We start from the raw sequence: 26,659 nt of genomic DNA on the forward strand, positions 1-26,659 counted from the left end.
GCTTTTTAAAATAAAACATGAAACTAATTCCCACTGCTGTTTAAATCCAACAAAAGAGTAATGCTGGAGGGGTCACAAACAGTTTGGGATCCATTTGCTAGGTGCCATATAAATTTAATAAATAATATACCTTTGGATAGAAACTGTCAAGTTATTGCAAAATACCACGACTAATATTTACACACGGAGATAGTTCCTTTTTTAAAAGCTAAGCTTCAGGGAAGGAAACTCAACTAGAATGTTAAGTGTTGCTAAGAAAAAAGGTCAAACAGAAATTTAAGATGTCAAAACCCATAAAATCAGAGGCTCTCATATCCCAAATACAAAAAATGGCTACACAATAGGAAAAGAAAAAACAAATAACAGAGTGAACTTGGGAATCAAAAATACCACTTGGCTTGGTTAAAATATTAACATAGCAGGGTAATACAAGTCTAACATGGATAAGAATATTTCACCTTTTTCAAGGTCTTCTTTCTGAAATTCACTCACCGTAACTGCAACAGGGGTTGATTCAGATGGAGCCATGGAGCTTTGGTACGTTATCCTACTATGCACAGAAGTCTGGTCATAGGACGAAGTTGTTACTGGGCTAGTGCTCTGGGATGAGCAGGTCAGACTGGAAGAGGTGATGGCAGAGGTTGTGTAGGTGGACTCCTGTACTGTACTGGATACTGGCAAAGAGGTATTCAAAGGATCACTGGAAAAAGTAAAACATTATTTATCATCTTGGTAAACAACATCTCAAACACCTTCATGAAAATATCAGCTCCTATACAGTTATCTAGAACTACCTTAAACATGTAGTCAAATCTACATTATTTATACTAGAAAATCTAATAATAAAAATATATATATATAATTTTGCTTTGGTCCCCAGTAATCGCTGCTTCAAAACCATCAGCTGCACTAAGCACCATTCACCTTCCTCCTGCCAGCCCAACCAAAACAAGAGTTTACACACAAGCACTTTTCAGTCATGTTATTTCCACCTTCTCAAAGGATAAATTAATGATCATAATCTCTCTTTTTTAAACAACTAGATCCATAAAGTCTGGTATATGATGAGAAACACCCAGTCTCTTTTTACAATAGAATTCTAACATTATAGTAGCAGTCTAACAGAATGAACTATGCAAAGAGGAAAAAATACTTTAAAACATGCAGGAGTGTTTTACTTTCTAAACAGCTTAAATCATTTATAGAACTAGAAATGAATGTGAAAGTTCATTTTTACTAATATTTCTGAATTAACTTCAGGAAGCTTTTTACTGAAGCCAATTTTTGAATGAATAAGGAAGAAAAAAATGGGTTACTGGTATGTTGACATTTATCATTGGCTATTTTAGCATTTCAGTAAGAGCTTCAGCATACTGAAAAGCCTGGCTGCTTTTCTCATCCCATAGGAGCATCAGATCTGTAATCTGGTGCCAATCTACTGACACACATATATGGTACAAGGGTCATCTCTCCTGGATCAGAAGCAGAAAAATTTGGGTTGTGAGGAACAAACCCTCAAACAATTAAACATGAGAAAGCAATTCTATAAAGGGTAGCTTATTATAAGGTTATTTACATTCATGTCATCTCTAGCTTCACATCGACCCATCCAGGGAGATTTTGATTGTCATTAGAAAATAAATTTCTCCTTTAAGATGCCATCCACAGAAAACACTTAGCTTTACAAGTCATCATATTTCCCCCTCCCATTCATTACATGGTAACTGTGCCTTGATGTTTTTGGCACAAACTTGACCCCTTAAAGAAGACATGTAAGAATGCACAAGGGGAACTCACACGTACTTTCCAGACTTTGAGTACAAGCTATTGTTGGTCGCCTGGCTGGTATTCTCACTGCTTGAAGTTGATCCAAACTCTGGGAGTGCAGGCTCTGATCCAAACTCCAGAGCTCCAAACTGAACATTTAACCCTGTCACATCTGCTGATCCAGGCATCTCGACTGCAGAGGCAGGAATCTTAAAGGAGGGGAAAAGTGCCATAATTCCTTTGCATGCGCTATCTGTATTAAAGATATCAGTAACTGACACCCTCTCCTCCCTTAACTACAGGCTTCTTCAGTTACCGCCTCAGCCTTTGCTGTTAACTAGATCTGCAACTACCCCCCACTTTACATCACATAAATTAACTACATTCTTGTAACCTGAAATTAATTCATTGATTCTGTGCCCTGATCTGGAGCTGAAAGAGTAAGCCATACTATTCTACAATATCAAAGTGTCATCCGTGTCCATCCCCCTTCAGCCAACATTCATCTTGTGGTTACTAAATCAATCCAAAATCACGCAGCAACAGTCATTTTCCACACAGAGCAATCAGATATGTGCTTGGAAAAGACAACATTACTGTATTTTGGACCTAAAAACTATCCAGCTTAGAATTTCCTGCTTTATAAACAAGAAATAGACCATGGTCTTTGCTCTCCTTCTCCCTAGCAACTTATACATAGAATAGAATCATTTAGGTTGGAAAAGACCTTTAAGATCATCGAATCCAACTGTAAACCTAAGACTACCAAGTCCACCACTAAACCATGCCCCTAAGCACCATGTCTACACGTCTTTTAAATACCTCCAGGGATGGTGACTCAACCACTTCCCTGGGCAGCCTGTTCCAATACTTGATAACCCTTTCAGTGAAGAAATTTTTCCTAATATCCAATCTAAACCTCCCCTGGCGCAACTTGAGGCCGTTTCCTCTCGTCCTATCACCTGTAACTTGGGAAAAGACACTGACACCCACCTCGCTACAACCTCCTTTCAGGTAGCTGTAGAGAGCGATAAGGCCTCCCCTCAGCCTCCTTTTCTCCAGACTAAACAACCCCAGTTCCCTCAGCCGCTCCTCATAAGACTTGTGCTCTAGACCCTTCACCAGCTTCATTGCTCTTCTTTGGACACTGTCCTGGTTTCAGCTGGGATAGAGTTAATTTTCTTTCTAGTAGCTGGTATAGTGTTATGTCTTGGATTCAGTATGAGAAGAATGTTGATAACACACTGATGTTTTCAGTTGCTGCTAAGTAGTGTTTAGACTAAGTAAGTCAAGGATTTTTCAGCTTCTCATGCCCAGCCAGCAAGAAGGCTGGAGGGGCACTAGAAGTTGGGAGGGGACACAGCCAGGGCAGCTGACCCAAACTGGCCAACGGGGTATTCCATACCATGTGACATCATGTCCAGTATATAAACTGGGGGGAGCTGGCCTGGGGGGCAGATCGCTGCTTGGGAACTAACTGGGCATCAGTCGGTGGGTGGTGAGCAATTGTATTGTGCATCACTTGTTTTGTATATTCCAATTCTTTTATTATTATTATTGTCATTTTATTATTGTTGTTATTATTATTTTCTTCCTTTCTGTCCTATTAAACTGTCTTTATCTCAACCCACGAGTTTTACTTTTTTTCCCCCCATTCTCTCCCCCATCCCACTGGGTGACGAGGAAGTGAGCGAGCAGCTGTGTGGTGCTTAGTTGCTGGCTGGGGTTAAACCACGACAGACATGCTCCAGCACGTCAATGTCTGTCTTGTAGTGAGGGGCCCAAAACTGAACACAGTATTCGAGATGCAGCCTTACCAGTGCCGAGTACAAAAGGATGATCACTTCCCTAGTCCTGCTGGCCACACTATTTCTGATACAAGCTTTTGTATGTTTATATGTTTACTAAGGACAAGCCACCACTCAATTAATTACCCACCTTAGATGCTGGAGTTATCCTCCGTTTTGGTGGTTTTATCTGTTTCTGCTGGGTTTGATGGGCAGTCACTGCCTGGTTATCCATAGATATAGTGGGGAGCTGTAACATTTTGCTAACAGCTGTAGAGGTGTCTACTGGCGATGGCTCATGGAGTTTTATCTGGGAGAAAGACTCCAGCCCAGGAGGAGGAACAGGGACTGCCTGTGTTTGTTGTTGCTGTCGCTGGGTCAGCTGGCTCAGAACTGGGGATGGTTCAGGCTGGGATTTAAAGTCTGGTCAGCGTTGGGAAAAAGAAATATCAAAATTAAAGCATTAAACTGCTCTTCATGCTTCTAACTCTTTATGAAAGAATCTGGGTGACTTGACACGCTCGACAGCTATGATTTTATAAAGTGTGCGAGTCTTTCAGACATCACACAAGTTTCACATTGAACATTACCACTGCAATAATAAGGCCAACATTTGATATTCTCTACTTTAAACAAACAGCTGTGGGCAAGCGTTATTTAGCTTTCTTCAAAAATATGAAACCAAACCTACCTATACAGTCACATAGTATTATCACACGTTAGGCCTCAAAAACTGTTATGGATTATTTTAATCAAACACTGCAAGTTTCACTGCAATTAACTGTGCTGATAAATTGTGATTACTTCCAAGGGGTCTGAAGTTGCAATTTAGAGGTATTATGAGTTAGGATTTCCTGCCCCTACAAAGGAGAAGATTTTCAACACAAATAGGAAGTCATCCACCATCTCAATCTGGCTGAAAGTCAAGAGACACTGGACACTGACAGTTTTTTTTCCAAGTCTTCCCCTTTCATATTTTTCAGACACTGAAAGCCAGGCAGTGGATCAGAGCACCGGTCAACAACCATAAGTGATCCACAGCATTTGCAATGTGAAGGTTTTTTATTCAGTTGGTAAAGTGCATTAGAAAGTAACTTAAAATGTACGTAAACATTTTTTCAGAATTGCTGTGTGTCAAAGATTATAATGGCTACCAAATTGACTGCTTATCTATCTGGAAACATATACACATACACACAAGATAGATATAAGAGCTATCACTCTTCACAGTGAGAATACTGCTAGGAACTACACTGCAAAAAACAAGTTTGTGTCATTTTCACTGTTTCTACTAATTTTATTCAATTAAATGAAAAATCCATACAATTATGAATAGACAAAATGGGTAACCTGCATCATTCTCAGCACACGTAGACTTCACACTAGGGAAAGAACACTGAGATGCGATGCACATTATGAAGAAATTATATAGTACTCATTCAAAATTCATGTAATGGTTAGAAGAGAAAAAATTGGGGAAAAAAAGACAAAATATGGTACAACCTTATACTCAGCTAGAAGCAGCATAGGCACAATGAAAATAAGTATTTTCCAGGATTTGTTGAGAAACAAAGTCACATCAAAGTTCCACTTAAATATTCAAGCACATTAAATCAAAGATGTCATTACATGAAGGCTCAACAACTTCTAAAGATGCAATGACATTTATGGATAGGCTTAAGCCGATCAAAACTTAGTTTGTGATATACTCATAATGTCTATTACCAGCAAGTAAGTGTAACACTTACAATGTTGTAACCAATTATATTATTAGGATTACATTTTTTAGAAAAAGCTTTTTGTTTAAGGCCATTTTAAACTGTCATTGGCATTAAGAAATCTTACACGCTAACAGAGAGAGAAAGAGAGAGAAAACTACGTCAAAGCACTTACCAAACTGACTAAGGACTGAGGACTGAGTAACAGGTGGTTTTAGATCCCAGGATGATGTGGTAGTTGTGGTAGTGGTGGTAGAGCGACTATTGTTTTGTTGAGAGGTAAACTGACCCAAATCTGGAGATTTCAATTGGTCCAAGATTTGGGATCCAGTAGAGTTTGCCAATTTAGAGGATCCAAGTTCTCCAAAGCCAGAACAAAGAACTGCAGACTACCAAAAGACAAAAAAAGAGGGGAAGGAGTGGAGTTAAGTATTTAATAAATAATTTGAACATAACCATAGGGTCAATGCCTACAGTTGCTATTTGGCAGCAACCAAAACCTCTTCAATCCTAGATTACTAATAAATGACCAATAAAAAATTCAGCAGTTGTAGCATATGGCCAGATCCTCTCTGGTTATCACCAATACAACTTCCACCACTGTTGCAACAATACTGATTCACTTGAATCCATGCATCTCAAAATAGCATGTATTTACTAATAGTTGAACTGATTTTCAGAGAATAAATACAAGTGCCCAATTTCAAGCCCTCACAATCGACTCAGAAATAATCAGGTTTCCACAAAAAGCAGTCAGATATGTGCTTGGAAATAACACAACATAGTTTTCTGGTACTATAAACAAGTGATTTCATCCTAAACCAGCATGCAGTAAACGCATCTGCTCTCTACTCAAAAATTAATACAAATACTTCATGTAAACTGAGAAACAACTACTTAGCAAAAGCAGAAAAAAAAAGTAATCCTTTTTTTTGTGTGTGTGTGTGAATGGAAGGAATGGAATTCTTAGTTCCATTCTTTCAACATTTGCAACCTGAATTTTACAAATACTGAAACATCTCATGAAATGACCAGTACTGGAAAAGTTGTTTAACCTGGAATATTTACTCATGAAAAATATTTAGAAAGCATAAGATAATTTTACCAGACTTTGAGGAGAATAAGAGTTTACAGCACTGGAGCTGCCAGTTCCTGATGCCATCTGGGTGCTGTGCTGAGAATTTGTGAAGACTAGGGCTTGGCCAAAGGTCTGCTGCTGGGGAGCCTCAAATGAGTTGCCTTCTGTCTCTTGGGTGGAAGTCACGGGCTTTTGAAGCAGTGTTACCAAATCAATGCTGTAAAAAAAAGCAAAGTTTGGCTGGAATAAACATGATGATTAGGCTGCGTTGAAACTGAAGAAAGCTGCTCTACCAGCAACAGAATTATTTCTGATTAACAGTCTTTTCAAATATTGCTTATCTGCCATACAAAAAGAGGTAGAATAGAGGTTTTTGCCCGAAAGTAAAAATCTGCTAGCTGAAACCTTCCACTACAGTTAGAATATAAATTATCTTTGCTCTCTTTTCAAACATTATCAAATTTATAACATCATGTATCACATAAATAACCTATATGATTAATATAACCAAGTGATCGGAGATAAGTCATAAAAGATACATTACATTTGAGTGGATCCTGCCTGCAAGCCCATTATATATATTGATAATCCACGTTCTCTGTATATCACGCTATCCCTTTAAAAAGAGCAAGGGATCAAAGTCCTACCTCTGTATAGGGTGGGTATGAGGACAGTAAAGAATAAAGTCACACATGCAGCAATTGAGTGAATGTGTGATGACATGGAAGTCACAAAAGCAGCAGAAATAAAAGCTAAGTTTCTCAGATAGTAGGCACATATCCAAAATTACTCTACCACGCATACCTGAGCAGGATGAGAAACATGAATTTTCTTATATTTAGCATGGCTTACTAACCCCTAACCACATGTTTAGCACAGGTTTATCCAAGGAAAAGCAAAGCATTCAGACAATAAAAGAAATCTACTCAAAAAATTCTGACTTAAGTTTATCCTAAATATACTGCAGGCTTAGGCTGAAGAGCTGCTTCCAGCACTTTCATTAGCATAGATTTCTTAATGCCCAAACCTTTCTTATGGCAAGCAAAACCAAAACAACCAACACCACCCCACCCACGCCCCCCCTAAAAAAAAAACCAAAAACCAAAACACCAGAATTTTTGAGTTGATGAACTAAAATATTTTCTAACATAATTTGAGGGACAGCCACTGGAAGAATATTTATTTGCATTAGAACAATGAACATGTGAACATATCACCTTTAAGAAGGAAAGGAATGGAATACAAACTGTAGACCAACTGGCACCATGCCTCCTCCAGGTCATATCCACGTTATAAGGAAAATTTTGTTGCAGTCTGCAGTACAGCAGTACAGCTGTATCAGGACGTTTGGGACCATTAGGCCATCTAGTTTTCAGATCTCATGCTATCCAACTACCGAAGTCTGCATCACACAACTTTGACCTGCTCTCCTGGGACCTGAGGCTAATGCAGAGGCAACTGATTCCACAACATCATCAGCCAGGCATTTGGTGAAGACAAAGGCAAGCAAAGGAAGGCAGCAACTGCCATGTTTTTGGTTCTCTATCTGAACTCTATATCATCAGTTAAGGCAAGTAGTTGTGATGCTTACCAGGAAATTCACCTTCTTGCCAACACAAGCTTTTCTGTTAACATATTTGTCAAAGCACTACGTTCTGAACAATTTCTGCATCTACGAGGGGCAGGCTTTCCATTTTCTGGACAGCAAAGCCAGTGCTTCCTTTTCAACAGTAGCAAACTTTTCTTCCCAGCTACTTTTGTTCCTGCCTGTAAGCGGTCTTTGTGCAGAAGACAGGGTCTTCTCAGTATTATGTTCGTGGATTTGGTAAGTTTGGCTCCACTTCCGTAGTCAATAAGAGGTAACGCAGGAACCCACAAAACCAACGATTTGCAAGCAAGGCTTTCACAATTTTGAAATTAGCTTGACCAATCTCTGACCAGGGCTGCCCTGTATTTTAGTCAACATTTTATATGTGCAAGCTAACATTGATTCACCAAGCAGAAGGTTTTTAAAGTATAGGGAAACCATGGAAGAAGAGCTTACCTTTGCCCAGGAGTCACATGATTCTCAGCTGGAACAGAAGAAGCAGTGAAGACTTTTGTTTCAGAAAGCTGAAAAAGAGGGGGGGGGGAGGTATTTTAATCATACACATGCTCACGCTTCACTGCTGCGACATCTGCAGAAATTCCATCTTGGTCAGATAAAAGTAAAGTCAAACTACCATTACAACCAGTTATGCTGCAGCTCTGCTTAAAAAGACAAAAACATGTAGTCAAACTTCAGCAAAGTCTCCTCCACAGAATCAAGCACCAATTTAATTAAAGTGTCAGGAAATTTGATCTACCGAACACACACAATGGTATACCAATGTAACTACATCAGTTTGGGCAATAGTTTAACTGAAAAATATACCAGTAGCAAGTAATTAACGTGACATTTGGTATATCATCAGTGTAAAGATACCTTGTGCAGACATAATTTAGGACTCCATAGAGTAGCTCTGATAAATCTTGTTGCAGAAGTCTAACACATTGCACCATTCCCACTCACTCATTTCACATATCCCTGTGTTTTACATTTCAGCTCACATCACCAGTGGAGGCAGGTTTGCATTCAGACATATACAGTGAACTAGCATTTGTGTTTCCTTCTTGGCATTTCTGCTAGGGGCGGCAATAACAGCTAAGCGGCTGTTGTGGTTTAACCCCAGCCAGCAACTAAGCACCACGCAGCCACTCACTCACTCCCCCCCACCCAGTGGGATGGGGGAGAAAATCGGGAAAAGAAGTAAAACTCGTGGGTTGAGATAAGAACGGTTTAATAGAATAGAAAAGAAGAAACTAATAATGATAATGATAACACTAATAAAGTGACAACAGCAATAATAAAAGGATTGGAATGTACAAATGATGTGCAGTGCAATTGCTCACCACCCGCCGATCGACACCCAGCTAGTTCCCGAGCGGCAATTCCCCGCCCCCACTCCCCAGTTCCTATACTAGATGGGACGTCACATGGTATGGAATACCCTGTTGGCCACTTTGGGTCAGGTGCCCTGGTTGTGTCCTGTGCCAACTTCTTGTGCCCCTCCAGCTTTCTCGCTGGCTGGGCATGAGAAACTGAAAAATCCTTGACTTTAGTCTAAACACTACTGAGCAACAACTGAAAACATCAGTGTGTTATCAACATTCTTCTCATACTGAATCCAAGACATAACACTATACCAGCTACTAGAAAGAAAATTAACTCTATCCCAGCTGAAACCAGGACGGTGGCTGTGTGGTGTTTAGTTGCTGGCTGGGGTTAAACCATGACACTGACCTATTCAAACATTCACAAAGAATCCCTTTAGAATGTGACATTTGAATACGGCTCTTCCAGGAAATTATGCATTTTTAATTGCATACATTGCCAGCAGCCCAGTTTAAAGGACCTCACGGACATGAGCCAATTTCATCTGCCATCCCACGGGCAGCTCTAGTGAAAGCACGTACATCCCTGAACGCGGTCATCTGATTGGGATTCTCCTATGAAACACTGTTGATTTAAGCAGGATGCAGAAGGGCTGACTGGGAGCAAATCACTTTACTACTCTGAGGCAAAGTTCAAATGTTTCATGTACTCTCCTAGCACCCACTTATGTGCAACACACTGTGTCATGAAAAAATGAATACCACCACAGTTCCTCCCTCCATTTCCTTCCCTTCCTTTGCTGGCAATACTGATGCCTTGAACAAAGGCAGGAGAAGGAAAAATTTTACTGTATTGCTGTAGTGACGAACTTTTGCTTGCTTGAAAACTTTGAAATTTTGGTATGCACTGATTAGATAAGAAAAACCTTGAGCTTTGTCAATGGTATGCGCTGCTGGAGGCACCAACAGACGGGAGGCCTCGGGCCTGATGTGCCTTGGGCCCTGATGATAAGCTTTGAGTTCTGCTGAGTTTTTGTAATTAAAACTTGCCAAGGCCAGCTAACTAGGAAAAAGAGATGACCCACACTGTGCGTGACCAAAGGGTGGGCACTATGTAAATGATAATATGAATATGTATGACTGGAACAATATAAATTTTGCTTGCTGTAGGTAACGGTGTGCACAATAGGTGGAGCGATCCCCCGTGCGCCCAGCGCTGCAATAAAGAATGCCTGCTTTCTAAAACTCCAAAATCGAGTCTTAGAGAGTTTCTTTGACCAGCTTTTTCGGTAACAATTTGGCACCCCAGATGGGACCCTGCCTTTGAACATCGACGGCTCCGTGGGATCTCTGGACCTCCAGCCGGCACCGAGGATTTCTCGGGGAGAACCTCTGATCCCCAGACCCGAAGATTTCAAGGCAAGTCCCCTGGAAAGGTGAGAAGGCATTCTTTCTTTTCCCTTGGGGTTAGAGTCCCCTGGCTGTCTGGGGTTAGAGTCCCTGGACTGTCTGCCTCATCAGAGAGAGGGCTCGTAAAGCCCGCAGAGGTTGGACTAAAGGCACCTGCAGGGGTTAGAGTCCCCTGACTACGGGGTTAGAGTCCCCGGCTCTAGAGTATCTACGGGGTTAGAGTCCCCGGCCGGCTGGCTGGACCAGTAATAAGCTTGCTTGGGGTTAGAGTCCCCCCAACCAGTGATACTGTTGTGATTGTACAGGGTTAGAGTCTCCGGCCGGTTGGACCGCTAATACTGCTGTGATTGTGAATGATATAATTGTGCCTGGTTATCGGAACTTGGTTATTGGAAATACAGATTTGTTTCGTTTGCTTGGATCATTTAATTGTTCTGTTATTCACATTTAATATGGGTGGGGTCCCGACAAGGGAAAATTTGATTAAGTATTGTAATCAATGCTGGCCACTGTATAAATTGGATGATGGGGAAAGTGGCCTATGAATGGTACGTTAAATTATAACACCTTATTATAATTAATGCTATTCTTGAGGAGAGAAGGAAAGTGGGATGAAGTGTTGTATGCGGATATGTTCTTTACTTTGAGGATACATCCGGAGTGGCAAAAGGAATGCAGTATAAATCTTGCACCTAGTGATCCCCTCGTTTTAGCTTTGGAAAAGGAGAAGGGTGAGTGTTAAATTTCCCTGAGCAGAACTAGCAGAACAGGCTAGGGAAAAAAAAAAAGAAAAAAAAAAAGATCAAAACTGGGACTAAAACAATGTAGGAGACTGAGCCGTTTGTCAGACAGGGCTCTGAAATTTAATAGAAACCATTAGGGCATGTGGAGAACTAGGGGTAAATGGGTAAATTGGACTAAAAGTGCAAGAATGCAGGCAGAGACCTGACGAGCGTCCCAGTGATTCTGGGGGACTCAGACAAGCTCTGCTAACAAAATTTTAATGATGCACTCACAATTAGTGTCCTTGTGGGTCAAACGGCCCCTGATTTAGAGAAATAATTTGAGTGTTGCTGTGTTTGTATGCGATGAGCATGAAGAAAAGCAGAAAACTGAGCAGAGAAAAAAAAAAAGAGGAGCAAAGCAACAAGAGGCTGATTTACTGGCAGCCGCTTTTACAAGGAATTTACAAGTGAGATAAGGATTAGGAATGTTAAAAGAAAAAGGAATCAAGTGTGTTTGTGGCTGTGCTGAGAGAAGCGTTTGAAGTAAGCAGTGAGAGAGGACTGATAGGGACTGGAGGAACCTCTTCCAGCGGAACCTCTGGTTATAGCTAAGCTGGGAAATGAGGAAATTGAATTTTTGGTAGACACTGGAGCCACCTATTCTGTTTTAAATACTTTAGAGAGAGAATTGAGTAATAAAAATGTAAATGTCATTGGTGCAACAGGGACCCATGAAACAAGACCCTTCTTTAAACATTTAAAATTAAAATTGGGGAAACAATGGGTTACTCACCAGTTTTTCTATTTGCCAAATTCTCCGAAAACTTTATTGGGTAGAGATTTACTTGAAAAGGTAGAAGCTGAAATCAGATTCAAGAATGGGGAAGTTGAAATTTTAATCCCAGAATCTAAATATGTCGAAGCCATAGCCTTGTTGTTACAGGATACAAATCCCAAAAGGGACAAGATACCTTGAGAAATAGAAGATGCAGTGATTCCCATCGTTTGGGCAGGAGAAGTTCCAGGAAGGTCTAAGAGAGCGAAACCAGTAAGAATTGATCTAAAACCAGGATCGTCACTGGTAAGAATTAAACAATACCCTTTAAAATGAGAAGTGAGAACTGGCTTGGTACCAATAGTTCAAAAATTCTTGAAATGTAAGTTGCTGGTAGAATGTGAGCCAAAATACAATACACCTATCTTACCAGTAAAGAAAGCTAATGGAAAAGATTACTGTTTAGTCCAGAATCTTGGAGCAATAAATCAGATAGTACAAGATATACATCCAGTAGTTGCAAACCCGTATACATTACTAACTACCCTCACCAGTGAACAAAGCTGGTTTACGGTTTTAGATCTGAAAGATGCCTTTTTCTGCATCCCTTTGGACTCTAAAAGTCAGGAGCTTTTTGCTTTTGAGTGGGAAAATCCTGAAACAGGGCGAAAGACACAATATACTTGGACAGTTCTACCACAAGGCTTCAAGAATAGCCCAACTATTTTTGGAAATCAGCTGGCGAAGGAATTAGAGATTTGGAGAAAAGAAAATGGACAAGGAACTCTATTATAATATGTAAATGACATCTTAATTGCAACAGAAACTCGGGAAATTACTGTGTATGTACCACATATGGTAGCCACAGTTTTAGAACAAAAAGGGGGGCATTGGTTGTCCCCCAGCCGTATGCTGAAATACCAAATGGTACTACTAGAACAAGATGACATCGATCTCAAGACCACTTCAGTTGTAAATCCTGCAGTATTCCTCTCCACTGATCGAGTGGAGAGTTCACCAGAACATGATTGCTTACGAACTGTAGAGAAAATATATGCTAGCCGTCCAGATCTTAAAGATGTTCCGTTAGAAAATCCAGACTGGGAGTTATATACTGACGGCAGCAGTTTTGTTCGTGATGGGAAGAGACCGTCAGGATACGTTGTGACAACCTTAGATGGCATAATAGAGGCACGAGCCTTATCTCCCAAAACATCAGCCCAAAAGGCAGAACTAATAGCCTTAACCCGAGCATTGGAACTGAGCGAAGGGAAAAAGGTTAATATTTGGACAGATTCTAAGTATGCTTTTGGAGTTGTACACGCCCATGGAACCATCTGGAAAGAAAGAGGACTACTATCAGCACAAGGAACTGAAATCAAGCATGCTGCACAAATACAAGGACTATTAGAGAGTATTCGAAAACCGACGGCGGTAGCAATAATGCATTGCAAAGCCCACCAAACAGGAAAAACCCCACCAGAAATAGGTAATCAATTGGCAGATAAAGCTGCCAAAAAGGCTGCAGAAACAGGCATCATGGCATTATTACCAGAAAAAGAAATAACTTTACCAGAAATACCACCTAAATATGATAGTAAAGATGTTAAATTAATAAAAGCCTTACAGGCGCAGGAACAAACAGATGGGTGGGCTGTTACACCCACAGGACAAATAGTGATCCCACCCTCATTAATGAGAGAAATTGCTAAACGAGAACATAATAAAGTACATTGGGGAACTGAAAATTTAGTAAAACATCTTCAAAAGATAGTTATAAGCCGAGCAATGACAGAAATTATCCGATCCATCATGGGAAAATGTGAAATTTGTTGTAAAAATAACCCAAATGCTAGCAATAAATTGATTTTGGGGGTTACAAAAGGAGGAAATTCCCCAGGAGACTATTGGCAAATTGATTTTACAGAACTACCTAGAAAAAGGGGATATAGATACATCCTTGTTCTAGTTGCTACTTTTACTGGATGGCCAGAAGCTTTTCCCTGTCGCACCAATAAAGCCAGAGAAGTAACTAAGATCTTGTTAAAAGAAATTATCCCAAGGTTCGGTGTTCCTTTAGGAATGTCCTCAGAGAGAGGACCACATTTTGCTGCTGAAGTTATAAAACAATTGAGTAAAAACTCAGCCATAACATGGGATCTCCATACTCCTTATAGGCCACAGTCAAGTGGAAAGGTAGAAAGAATAAACTATACACTTAAATTGCAGATTGGAAAAATATGTCAGGAAACATCAATGACTTGGATGCAAGCACTACCTTTAGCGCTGTTAAGAATCAGAATACAACCTCGTGGTAAAAACAGTTTGAGCCCTTACGAGTTACTTTATGGAAGGCCTTACCAGGCCCCACATATACCAGGAACAATCCACATTAAAGGGGAAATGGACTTGAATAATTACTTAATGTCCTTGGGAAAGACTTTACAGGAATTGCAGAAGTACGTGACAACAAGCAGGCCCTTAGAACTAGATACACCAGCCCATCCATTTCAACCTGGAGACTGGGTCTACATCAAGTTGTGGAATTCGGAACCACTGACTGAGAAGTGGAAGGGACCATTCCAGGTACTCCTGACTACTTATACAGCTGTCAAGGTCCAAGGGAAAAGCCCATGGATTCATTATTCCAGGAATAAAAGGGCTCCAACCTCATGGACAGTTGAACAAAAGTCTCCCCTTAAGCTGAAATTGAAAAAGTTATGACTGATTTTCATGTTTTGTCTGTAACAACTATGGTAGCAATGAGTCAAGTGTGGGATCTGAACCTCCACTTAATCTTAACACAAAATATAACTCGAATACTCTGCAAAAGTGATTGTTGGATTTGTACCCAAATGCCAACCTCCGGACAAAGCCGAGTCCTACCCTTGATAGGAGTGCCACTGCCAATAAATGTATCATTATTTAACAATCCACAAAATGGTAAGGGACATCCAGACAATGCATGGTGGCCAAGCCTCTCTGGAAAAAGACAAGAAGGAAAGTTACAAGTTACCATGATAAAAGATAATCTAAATTCCACTGTATGCTTATATGGGCCAGGTAATGACTCTCTAAGCTTCTACACCCTTAAGTCTGGAGATGATGGGTGTGAGATTACACTGCTAAACGAAATGACAAAACTTTTGCAGGATGTTTCCAAGGATGTAACAGGACCGGATCATATTGGAGGCCCGCACTAAGTCATATAGATACATCAAATCACTTTGGCCTCCAAGTCCCAGAAGGAAGCAGTTGGTATTGGTTATGCGAAACACATGCTCGAAAAGTACTACCTCCCAATTGGCAAGGAGCATGCACATTAGGAGCCGTAGTCCCCAATATAACAATAATTGACAAATTACATGAACAGAGCGGATGGGTAAAAACTTTTCTCAAATGAACCAGGAGGGTTCATAACCCCCTTATAGATCGTCCCACAGGATTCCACAGTTTTGCCAGATGGTTTATCCCTTGGCTTGGAGTTAGTGAATTGGAAAAGGCAATAGTAAATATATCAGCTGTAACAGAGGACACTGAAAACAGAACCACTGATGCCATACAGGCATTACAAATTGAAATATCTAGTTTGTCTCATGTAGTGATGCAAAATTGAATGGCTCTTGACTTACTACCGGCTTCACAAGGAGGTGTTTGTACAATTGTTAATACGAGCTGCTGTACATATGTAGATCAAAGTGGCAGAATTTCTACTGATCTAGCAGAGATTTGGAAACAAACAAAAATCTTACATCAAGTTACGAAGGACAATACATCCTGGGGATTTGAGGAGTTATGGCACAAACTTACCTCATGGCTACCTAATTGGACTTGGTTGAAAAATCTATTCATTATTGCAATAATTGTAATCTGTGTATGCATCTTAGTCTGTGTAATGATTCAATGCTGTAGCTGTTGTAGTCGAATGTACATGAAAATTAAGTTTGGGTATTGAGGCTTTGGATTTGTAGGTCCAAAGTCTCAGTAAAAGGGGGGGGGTTGATGCCTTGAATAAAGGCATGAGAAGGAAAAATTTTACTGTATCGCTGTAGTGACAAACTTTTGCTTGCTTGAATAACTTTGAAATTTTGGTATGTACTGATTAGATAAGAAAAACCTTGAGTATGCGCTAAAGGCGCCAACAGACAGGAGGCCTCGGGCCTGATGTGCCTTGGGCCCTGATGATAAGCTTTGAGTTCTGCTGAGTTTTTGTAATTAAAACTTGCCAAGGCCAGCTAACTAGGAAAAAGAGATGACCCACACTGTGCGTGACCAAAGGGTGGGCACTATGTAAATGATAATATGAATATGCATATGACTAGAACAATATAAATTTTGCTTGCTGTAGGTAACGGTGTGCACGATAGGTGGAGCGATCCCCCGTGCACCCAGCGCTGCAATAAAGAATGCCTGCTTTCTAAAACTCCAAAATCGAGTCTTAGAGAGTTTCTTTGACCGGCTTTTTTGGTAACAATACAACGTATTTTAATTCCATCTTTCTGGAACACAACTCTGTCCTGTGCATAATGCTGCAAGCCCACAACCCTATGCACTGACCAAAACGAAGAAAGAAGATTCAGCTCAAGCATATTTGCAATTAAAAAGACTGTTTCTCTACTGTTCAGCCCTTTCCCCACCGTACATTTTAGAACAATGTGTACTGTACTTTTTGTAGTGTTATGAGACTCCTGCATTATATGGCAAAAGGAGGCCAGCTAATGGCACGAGCAGCAGCCTATGGTCTGCAATCCCTTGGTTAAATATTAAATTCTTTGTAATGTCAACAGTTTCTTATGCTCACATAACCCAGAATAAGACTAATCGTGGCCAAAACACTGATGAACCCTGAAAACTAAGCAAATTGAGGAGGCTGAGGATGTTTGCGACAACACAAAAGCATGCTTGACATATAAGAGACGAAATGTTCTCTTCAGGTGAGCCAGCATGCAAAACACAAGTCTCCAGCTACCAGCTCAGCTACATTGAAGTTTACACTACACCCTGTGGCAAACTCACTGCCACAAGCTGCAATCAAGCACCTAATTCAGAAGTCTGCTGGGATTACAGCATTCGTCAAAACACGTACTTTGTGCAGCAGCAGCTGAAAAGTTTTATTACACAGATGTATTTAGTATTTCTTAGAAGTAGTATTATCGGCGCCTAACAAAGTTATTTATGCTCACTGTACACTACACTTGCAAATCTTTCACTGAGGATCTGGCATTTTCCCAGCACTGAATGAACGGTCGTGAACCATTTGCAAGCATCGGCCTCACAAGTGTATTTCCTCCATCTGCAGTGAAATGCCTGTGCTTTTCAGCTCCTGTTCCTATGATAAAAATCATTCTCCAATCACCAAAGAGACAATATATTTAACAACTAACTACCCGCTCCTATGGCCAGTTGATAGGTGAGGAGAACAGGAAAATATACTCCAGCATCCTCATAAAACTCAACATCAACAAATCAGAAATAACAAAACCTTATTATTGTTTTGATATGATGTACTGAAGTTAAAGAAATTAAAACAAGTTCTCATGCCGCTTCCTGATAAAGGAAACACTCCCACTAAAATACATTTTTTTCCTTTTAAGTGTTGCTGTTGTTTCAAATAAAAAATAAGACTTCCAATATTGTACAGAAAATGTTTGCCTTCATCCACTTTCCAGCAATTTGTATGTATTCTATTTCTCCCCTTGTGATAGTTTCTGTAGTTAAACTTTATTTTCTTTAACCAGGAGAATATGATCACAATTTTAAGAGGAAAACCCAGAGCCATCTACAGTACCTCAACACTTGTCTGGTCCTTCATTGTCTATGCCCTGAATATCCCTTTAACAAAATATAACCTCCTATTTTCACTGCAACTAGTTTCCACTCTAGTTAAGAGCATGCTGACAACCTACTATACTTGCTCAATGCTAACTACTAAAGATAAATACCAGACAGGACTATTAGATCACAAAAATCTAATCCTTCTCAGCTTAAACAACATTTCACTCACCTGCTCCTAACTTGTATCTGACTAGAGAACACCACATTTAAACAAAAATATTCTTCAGAAAAACACCTGGTCTTTATCTGCAGACAGCAAATACATCAACTTCCTTGGTTGTTTTAATCAGTAGTCATGCTGCTAGAATTGTTTATTATACATTTAAATGCACAGCTCCATTTTCCAGCCACAGGTTCATATTATGCCTTTTTCTGCTAGACTAAAACCAGAGCCCATCATACGCTAATAACGTAACCTTTTCAGATTCAGTAAACTAAAAATCTCACTCTCAAGCACCAATTCAATCAGTAAATAATTTTCAGCTATTTTCCACAACTTCTGTCTTGTAAAAGCAATGAATAATTGGACGCAGTACTTCAGAATCAAGTTCAGGAGAGTCTACATACATAAATCAAGAATGATTAAGAGACAGGGAAGAGTGCGCCTACAGGCAAAAAGACTACAATAAGCTTTTTTTTACCACAGCATCAGCCCTTTAGGAGATCATGCTGAGCTGTTCTTTTTTCATCATCCACTACAATCCTGAAAATTTTTCAGTTGCTGCTTTCCAGAAAAAAGCCCCTTGTTCTGGAGGTGCGCCTTTATTCCTATAAAACAAATGGGCACTTGGCTATATTAAAGCATTTGTCATTTGAACAGGTTAAGTCTAGCAGAGGTCCAAATTTCTCTGCATGACTAGCTTACTTTTAATTGCCATTCCAATAATTTTTGGATTTCCCACACATTTTATTCACCAGTGATTATATTTTTACTTCCAAATCATTGATAAAGACACTAGATGGCATCTGGCCTGGGACTGGATTCCTTTATAGCCCTCCTAGAAACGCTCACACTCAATAAGGGTCCTCCTGCAAAAGATTTATTGGCTGAAATTTGCAAGGCAGATTTTAATCCACTTAATGTGTTTTGTGACAGCATGTAATTATTTTTAGAACAAAAGATGTAGATCAAATCTCTTACAAGGACATACTCTATCTTCACAGTTAACTTGTAATTTACTTAAAGACCAAGATCAGGTTTATTTGAAGTGGACCTATTTTCCATAAAACTACACTGAATGGCACGAGCTGTATTCTTACACTTCTATTTTTTTTTAAATCAGATGATAAATCAATTTTTCCTTTATTTTTTCCCCCCAGGGATGTTTTGGGCTAATTTGTCTGCAGCTCACCATTTCATTCACTCTTTCTGAACATCAGCACATGAACAACTTTCTCCTAGGTTACAGGGATTTTTCCAGCACTCTAAAATTAATAAAAATTAACAACAGGCTAGAGATTTCATCTGCTGCTCTTTCAAGATTCATGTGCAAATTACTCAGGTTTAATAATTAATTAAAAAAAAAATTATATCCATAGTCAGCATTGCTCAACACCCCTCCCGTACTACAAATGCTGTATTGTACCAGCATCAAACAGGGGTAAGAACAAGGCCATAAATTTTCACTATCCTTAGCCCTTAGTCCACCTCTAGCATATACTGCAGAAATAGAGGACAGGTTTAAAAAAGATGCCAGCTTTTGATGGCAGTAACTGATACAGAAAACCTAGGAATTTTAGAGTTTCTTTTAATTTTTTCGAAAGACACAGCCCTCTCATTAGGTAAGGACAGATTTTTCATATCTGGTATATGACACATTCACACATTTCTAGGGATAACACTGACACGCCACCCTACAGGAGGAGGCAAAAGGGATGACTTCCGAGACAACTTGAAATAATGGATGTTCCTATAAAATATGAAAAACTTCTTAAAAGCTAAGTTTTCCTTTCCATATTTCTTGCTATCTAGTTTGTTTTCTGAACTGCTTAAGCTTTAATACAATAACTGAAAACTTAAAATCACAAATGCGATTTTCACCCATGTGATGATCACGAATGCCAAATATTTTGCAGACATGAAGACATCTCTTGCTTGATAAAGAATGAGAGCCAAAATTGTTGTAGTACTTTAGACAACACATCATGATGAAACAACAGGAATGAAGCAATTAAGTGCTAACTTCAGCATAGTACTAGCTCCTTTTTTAATATTATGAACATGAAGTGGACTAAGTGGAACTATTATGCAGATTTCAAACAAAAAGCATCAAATGAGGAGTCTGAAGTTGCTAGTAAGCTTCAGCACTTAATTATATAAAAGTCTTGTGATAATAGGGCTTTAAATACCTACACAATAGTAGGGGGAAGTATGCAGTTAACACCCATCAGCATTGAGCAGTGAAGAACTATAATTCACAAATACTTAATTTGGGATAAAACTTAAAATTTTATTATCTATGTATTGTCCACCCAGCAAAATAAATTAATATTTCTTGATTAAATTTTATTTTAAAAATAAGCTTATCTAAATATATATATATTTAAACAGGAATTACATCAAGAAACACAGTAAGAAATATCATTGCATGCCTACAGCAAAGTATCACTTCGAACAGTTTTTGAAGACAACACAGAAACTCTGAAAAAGGTAAATAATCAATCGGTATATCCAACAAGGTACACTTACATCTTCATTCCAGTCTTCTGCTGTCCATTCTTCTATTGAGTTTTTCCACGCTCCTATTGTAATTTGGGGAAGGAAAGAAAACAGTTACAAGCTAAAAGCACAATGTTGTATTTCAACCCTTCTGCTTTATAAGCAATCCTGTTTTCATTATGAAAACAAAGCAAGGAGATGGTGGTTGGAAACATGGGAAGCTCTAGAAAATTGGTCTGCAGATTTAAAATTTTGGGAGGGTTTTTTTCCCCCCTTTAATTTCTGATTTCAGGCATTTCTTAGCCACTATGGTACCAGACATAATTTGCATGAATGCATGTCTGCAACCAGTGATTAATCCCAAACACTGGAAGAACTTCCTCCTACGTCCCCAATGACAGCAAGAGGTTACTCAACCCTCCCACGGGATCTCCCAGTTTCATGCACAAATTTATACAGAGCCCGAACAAAACACAACCATGACACCTGCTCCATAATCCTACTTTCAACATACTCAGATTCAAGACCTAAGGTATGCCTCTGGAGGCTCCTTTCCAACCTGTTAACGCTCTCCTCAGGGCAAAACAACCCCAATCCCTTCCCCTGATAGAGCAATTTTATTTTAAAACATAAATAATTCATATAACGGCAGCAGCAGAGTCAATAAGCTTCCACTGTAGCTGCAAAACACTTCTTCCCGTAACTTGTGGCAGAGTTTATTTGGCAAACACTGGAGCACAGCATGCGGCAATGGGAAAACTACGGGAAACAATCCTACAGATGCAAAAACCTGATCCCTTCCATAGGAAACAGCAGGCACAGACATGCAAGAGCAATAAAAGGACTGAAGGCCTTGCCCACCAGCGTAAGCATAGGGAAGGTTATCCCAGCAACAACCAGAGCTTTCATTTAAACTACATAACCCCGAATGAAGAAAATACCAGCAGTAAAGTTCCTGCTACCATCACCTTTGATCAAGTACAGAAGCAAAAGAACTACTGCTTTAATCATCTCCTTTTACTTAACCAGGAACCCTCTGAGACACATTCATCCAGAAACAAGCCCCCTGAAGACAGCATCAAATCCAGTTTGTACTAATGTCATCACTACTTTAGTGCATTCTTTTGTACACCTTTACAAAGCAGCGTCTTGGGCAGAGGAGGGTCGAATGGCACTAATCCAGTGAGGCAAACAGGCCTACCACAAAGATATACACACAGTGGGGAGAAGGGAGGGAGTTTATACCTTGGAATCCAAAATTATTTGGCAGGTCCTGAGCAAGGTAACATCTGCTCTGTGTTGGCTCTGTGGAGCAATACAGAGTTGCCTGAAACATCTTGTGCTCACATTCTACCAAACGGCCCCTAACCAGGAGGTTTCTACATGCTGCAAAATATCGAGGCACTTGAAAAATAACTAATAATCATATCCGAGCACAGCAAAATTACAACAATGCCTCAAATTTCTAGACTAATCCACACATTTCCACAGAAATTTTGGAAAAGAGGAAAAGCCCAACAAGCAGCAGTTTTTAGATAAACAGTTGATTTTCTTTCCCTCCCCCTGACCAGCACAGGATCCCTTCCTCTGATATTTCTTTTTTAAAGAAATACATCCTGGTATTTGCCCTGCTTATATTTGTCTCCCATCAGTCAGAGCAAGGCCTGCCTCTGTAGAAGACAAACCTCAAGGTGGTGTCAGAACTCTAACAGTGGAGCTTGGAGTCTGCTAAAACAAACACAAAAAGAGCTCAGACAAATCAAGCCCAACTCTTGAGTATCCCCCACCACCTTTGGGAGACCAAACCTGTTTGGAATAATACTTGGGACATTTTCCTGACATTCAGTTTAAACGTTTACCTGTTGCTCCTACTTATGACCATGGTTCTGTGAGTTTACTCTTTTTAAAAACTGGACACAACCCTTCACCCTTTTATTAGTTTACCCAAGCTAAGTTTATTATTGTTGCTTATTAACACTCTACCTTCCCAACTCAATCCTTCCAGCCTCAGTTATTTCACTGCTCTTCTCTGCACTAAATCCAGTTTGCTAACACCTTCCTCCTATTGATGGGATTTTAAGTCTGATCTTGCCACAAGTGTATCAATTTCCTTTTAGTCCAAAATCCACCTTGGCATTATTGCAACTCCATATATCCTCTTCCCAACCTTTACCCCCAAGCCTTGCAAAGCATCACAATTTAAGAGTTCTCTGTTTTCCACAGAAATTATGCTTTGTGTTTTCAAGGATCCTTGTCATAGCAACTTCAACCTAGATGGCTATCTGTGACTCTTTCCTGTTTCCCTTTGTAACAAGTTTAGTTTTAGAAAGTTATAAAGCCAATAAAAAGTATACTATATGTTTTCAGCAAGTCTTCAGCTATTTTCCTCCAATTCCTCACTTCCTGTCACACTGTTTGATTTTTTTTTCCTTTTTTGAATAATCAGCCATAGATATTAGCCCCCGAATAATTTTATTTTGGTCTATTCCAAACTTATGTACTAATCCTTTCCTTCTGGATTACACTCACATTCTAGAATGACCTGAAGGTTTCCTTAAAATGTTCCTTCTGACTTTTACAGCAGTTCTAAAAAACCAACAACTTCCTTGTAACTTCCAAGCTACACAATTCCCTTCTTCCCCCTTGACAGTTACACTATAATTTATTTTTTCTTTCTTGTCGTTCTTCAGTTTCAGAGTCATTTAAGGCTGCTCATAACCAAGATAATAATGAATGAAGTTTTTTTGTGAAATTTATGAAACTCTATCAAAGTAGAGGTATTGGAAAATTACCAGAATACAATACCATTTTTATAACCTACTTTGAGAAGTGACCACCTCCAACATAATTTATAAGAACTGCTGTGATTTGATGTTCAGGATCTCCCACTGACTTGCACATTACAAAAAAAAGGTAAGAGACTGAACACTCAGCATGCCTGTAAGAAAATATCATGCTGTTCAAGTTTATTTCATTTTGGATGAGGATTGGTCATTTTGTTTCCTCCCACCTGTCCCTTCTCTTTGCCTTTCAGTTGTACATTACTTCGATAAAATTTAGGATGCAGGAAAACCGATGCTGAATTGTTTGGAATACAATTACATTTAAATGTTATGAACCATTAAAGATTCACCCTTTACTCTCTTTTTTATTTCAACCAACAACACTAAATTTTACCTCCACAGAACCAGCTAGCTTTTCTATAGGATTACACAATGGTGCACCTAGAAACACTTTTCATTCAGGCTACTTCAATTCCTCTGGCATCTGCAACAATTCAGGACAAGAGGTTCTAGAGCGCTTTCAGAGCACATATGGGGGCAACTACATTTTGGAAACAAATAGTGCATTTCTTTTTAATTGAAAATGTTGATGTTGATCCTTTCCCAGCACTGGCTTAAAGAGGAAATACTTAGTAAATACTCAGAACTCCACAGAGAGTCTACCTCTGGTCCAGTCTCCTCATGCCTTTCTTGTATGTCTTTTTTCTTTAGTTAGTTAACCTTATTGCTTCTGCAATACTTGTGACAACATACCCTGCCCTCTGCTACCATATAGCAAACAACAGTATCAGTATTCCTAGGGGAATTTTCAAGTCATTAGGTGTCCTTCTAACTCATTATCTGATAAACTTATTTGAAAAACTAACACGAGTGAAAATAAAAAGTGCATTTCTGTTTGCGCTATAGCACCAAGTCATTTCAAAAGTAATTCCTTGGAAAGATGACATAATTTGGCAAAAGAGCTCCCTTTCAATAACCATTAATATACTCAGTGCCACTCTCCCACACTGGACTAGAAGGCACTCAGAGTGACAAAACAGCTGCCTAATAAGCCCTCCTAAACTCTGAGCCTGTTATTGTCTTCTCTGGTTAAGTGGAAAATGGCTTGTATAAAGTTTAGAAAGCTGCATCTCAAGAGACTCACAGCAGAGCTCAACGGAGCACACCCTGGCCTCCAGTATCAGTCTTTTCCTTCCACCCTTGACACAGGGGTTGATGAAAAATCTGAGTAGGCTTCAGCAATGAAGAGATGAGAAAAGTTACCCTTTGCTGGGGATAAAAAAAATAAAAATCTCTCCTATCACTCGATGGTTCCCAAGTGTGGACAATAACATACATGAATTTCTCCATCCTGACACAGGGTTTCCTTTGTATTCATCTCCTGTCACAGACTATGGGAAGCAGCAAGGTATCCTGTTTTCCCCAATCACAGACAAGCAGGTCACATTCTTCATTTCTGAATCACCACAAGACCACTGTTAAGCAGTTCCTTTCCAAACTATGTCTGTCTCTTGTCTTTAGCCAGGAGTATGTACTTCAAACTTGAAACTTCATACAGAAACACACAGCTGCCTCTATCTTCAGACAGGCAGACTGCTCTTTTGGCTTCCATTCAAGTGCCCACTCATGCTTTAGTTAATTCTTCTCTTCAAAGGTGGCAGATCTTGGAACTCTCCTCCATCCCAGAAACTCACATCCTTACATTCTTGCATTGTACAAGTGGGGCTGCCAAAGCCATCCCAGTGTCACTGAGTGGATTCATGTTTGTAAACAGTTTTTCTTTTCTTTTTCTTCTTCTACTTAGATATTCACACCCTACTGCCCAATGCCTGTGGACCAATCACTTTTAGTAGGACTTGCACTCCTTAACTACATTAGGTGAGCTCTTAAGCAGTACTTAAGATATCTAAACAGTTCTTCACAAAGAAGGTTCTTCCAATAACACTTCAAATCCCTTTGTCTCTCAAGGGATTGTTAGTACCAAAACAAAAAATTGCAAATTGCCTTCCTTTCATTCTAACCAGAGTGTCACTCAGGCTACAGCATGTGCTCTGCACATTAGTAGCAGTTAAGCTATAAAAATGAACTAATATCTGTGTCATGTGAGATGTATTCACTTTTTCAGAAGTTAATTGAACACTAACAAAATGGTTATTTTAACTGCAATTTGCTACAGGTCTTCATTCCAATCCTTCCACTTCTTGAAGCATCTTACCAGTTCCATCATCTGCATCATTCTGACCAGTCTCCCAAATCTCTGATTTTGTCCCAAAGCCATCAGTGGCAGAAGACTCTGTATAGTCTGCAGGGTTAAATGTCCTAGAGTTTTAAAAGTTAAGAAATGGAAGAGAACACATGGATCATTCAATGAACACAAGCGTCATCATTTCTAGCTGAAGTTGTATTAGATTTAACATCTCTATTTCCATGTAATTTATCTTGATAGTTTTGGTTTCAAAAGAAATTTTTCCTCTATGAGCAAACACAGATAAAAAAGGGAGAAAAGACAAAAGAAGTGGAGAAAAAAGTGAGAAAACTGAAAAAAAAAAAAAAATTACTGTAGAGAAACTGAACCAAAACAACAATTTCTGAAAAAGCAGTTAACAGCATACCTACTCCTCCCCATCTTATAAAGCATTAGTTTATATCCACAATGATAAGCCCCTCTCAGATGATAGTTTCTCAGCAGGTGGCTGACTGATGAGAAACCAGTATCATATCCTTTCAGAGCACCAGACCTGCACAGGACAGGAGTCGGAACATCAGTAAGATTATTTCAGAATGCACTCCTGACACCAATGCCAAAACACACAGATGCAGCTAAAAGGTGAAAAAGGATTATTGAAGAAAAACCTCTTTTCAGTTTATCATCTAGAAGTATGAACAAGAAGGATTATTAGATAAGTAGTATGAGCCTTCTGTTCATCGTGACATCACTGATATTACATGAAATGTCATTAAAGGCAAACACTGAGTGAAAGTAGTAGAGGCTACACTTCTCTGAAGTAAGTAAGTTATTCCAACAAAACTGAGAACAAACTTTAGAGCTGCTGATTAACTTCTTTTGATTCTGTTTTAGGGTCAATGTATGTCCAAACAGCTAAAGCATCAAACCTCAAAAACAGGAGAAAGCTTATAATCGCTAGTCTTGGACGTTCTACATTACACTGAAACAGATCTTTTTTTAAATAGACCTAGGACTATCTGCA

General features: G+C 39.4%; 1 protein-coding gene, 1 long non-coding RNA gene and 2 other non-coding genes across 13 annotated transcripts in view; all 4 read right to left on the reverse strand.

Annotated features, from left to right (window-relative positions):
- LOC104320491 (ubiquitin-associated protein 2-like) overlaps positions 1 to 26,659 on the reverse strand; it is a 204,438-nt gene that overhangs the window by 152,439 nt on the left and 25,340 nt on the right. The window lies entirely within an intron of this gene.
- LOC138683653 (small nucleolar RNA SNORD121A) lies at positions 2,292 to 2,376 on the reverse strand. The gene has a single exon (XR_011323074.1). It is a non-coding gene; the product is annotated as a small nucleolar RNA SNORD121A (small nucleolar RNA).
- LOC138683655 (small nucleolar RNA SNORD121A) lies at positions 5,984 to 6,067 on the reverse strand. The gene has a single exon (XR_011323076.1). It is a non-coding gene; the product is annotated as a small nucleolar RNA SNORD121A (small nucleolar RNA).
- On the reverse strand, positions 8,447 to 25,638 carry LOC138683471 (uncharacterized). The gene is made up of 3 exons (XR_011322993.1): positions 24,595 to 25,638; positions 20,698 to 20,750; positions 8,447 to 8,462 (listed from the first exon to the last, which is right to left on the reverse strand). It is a non-coding gene; the product is annotated as an uncharacterized lncRNA (long non-coding RNA).

This window comes from Haliaeetus albicilla, chromosome W (genome assembly GCF_947461875.1).
Source record: "Haliaeetus albicilla chromosome W, bHalAlb1.1, whole genome shotgun sequence".
Classification (NCBI taxonomy): domain Eukaryota; kingdom Metazoa; phylum Chordata; class Aves; order Accipitriformes; family Accipitridae; genus Haliaeetus; species Haliaeetus albicilla.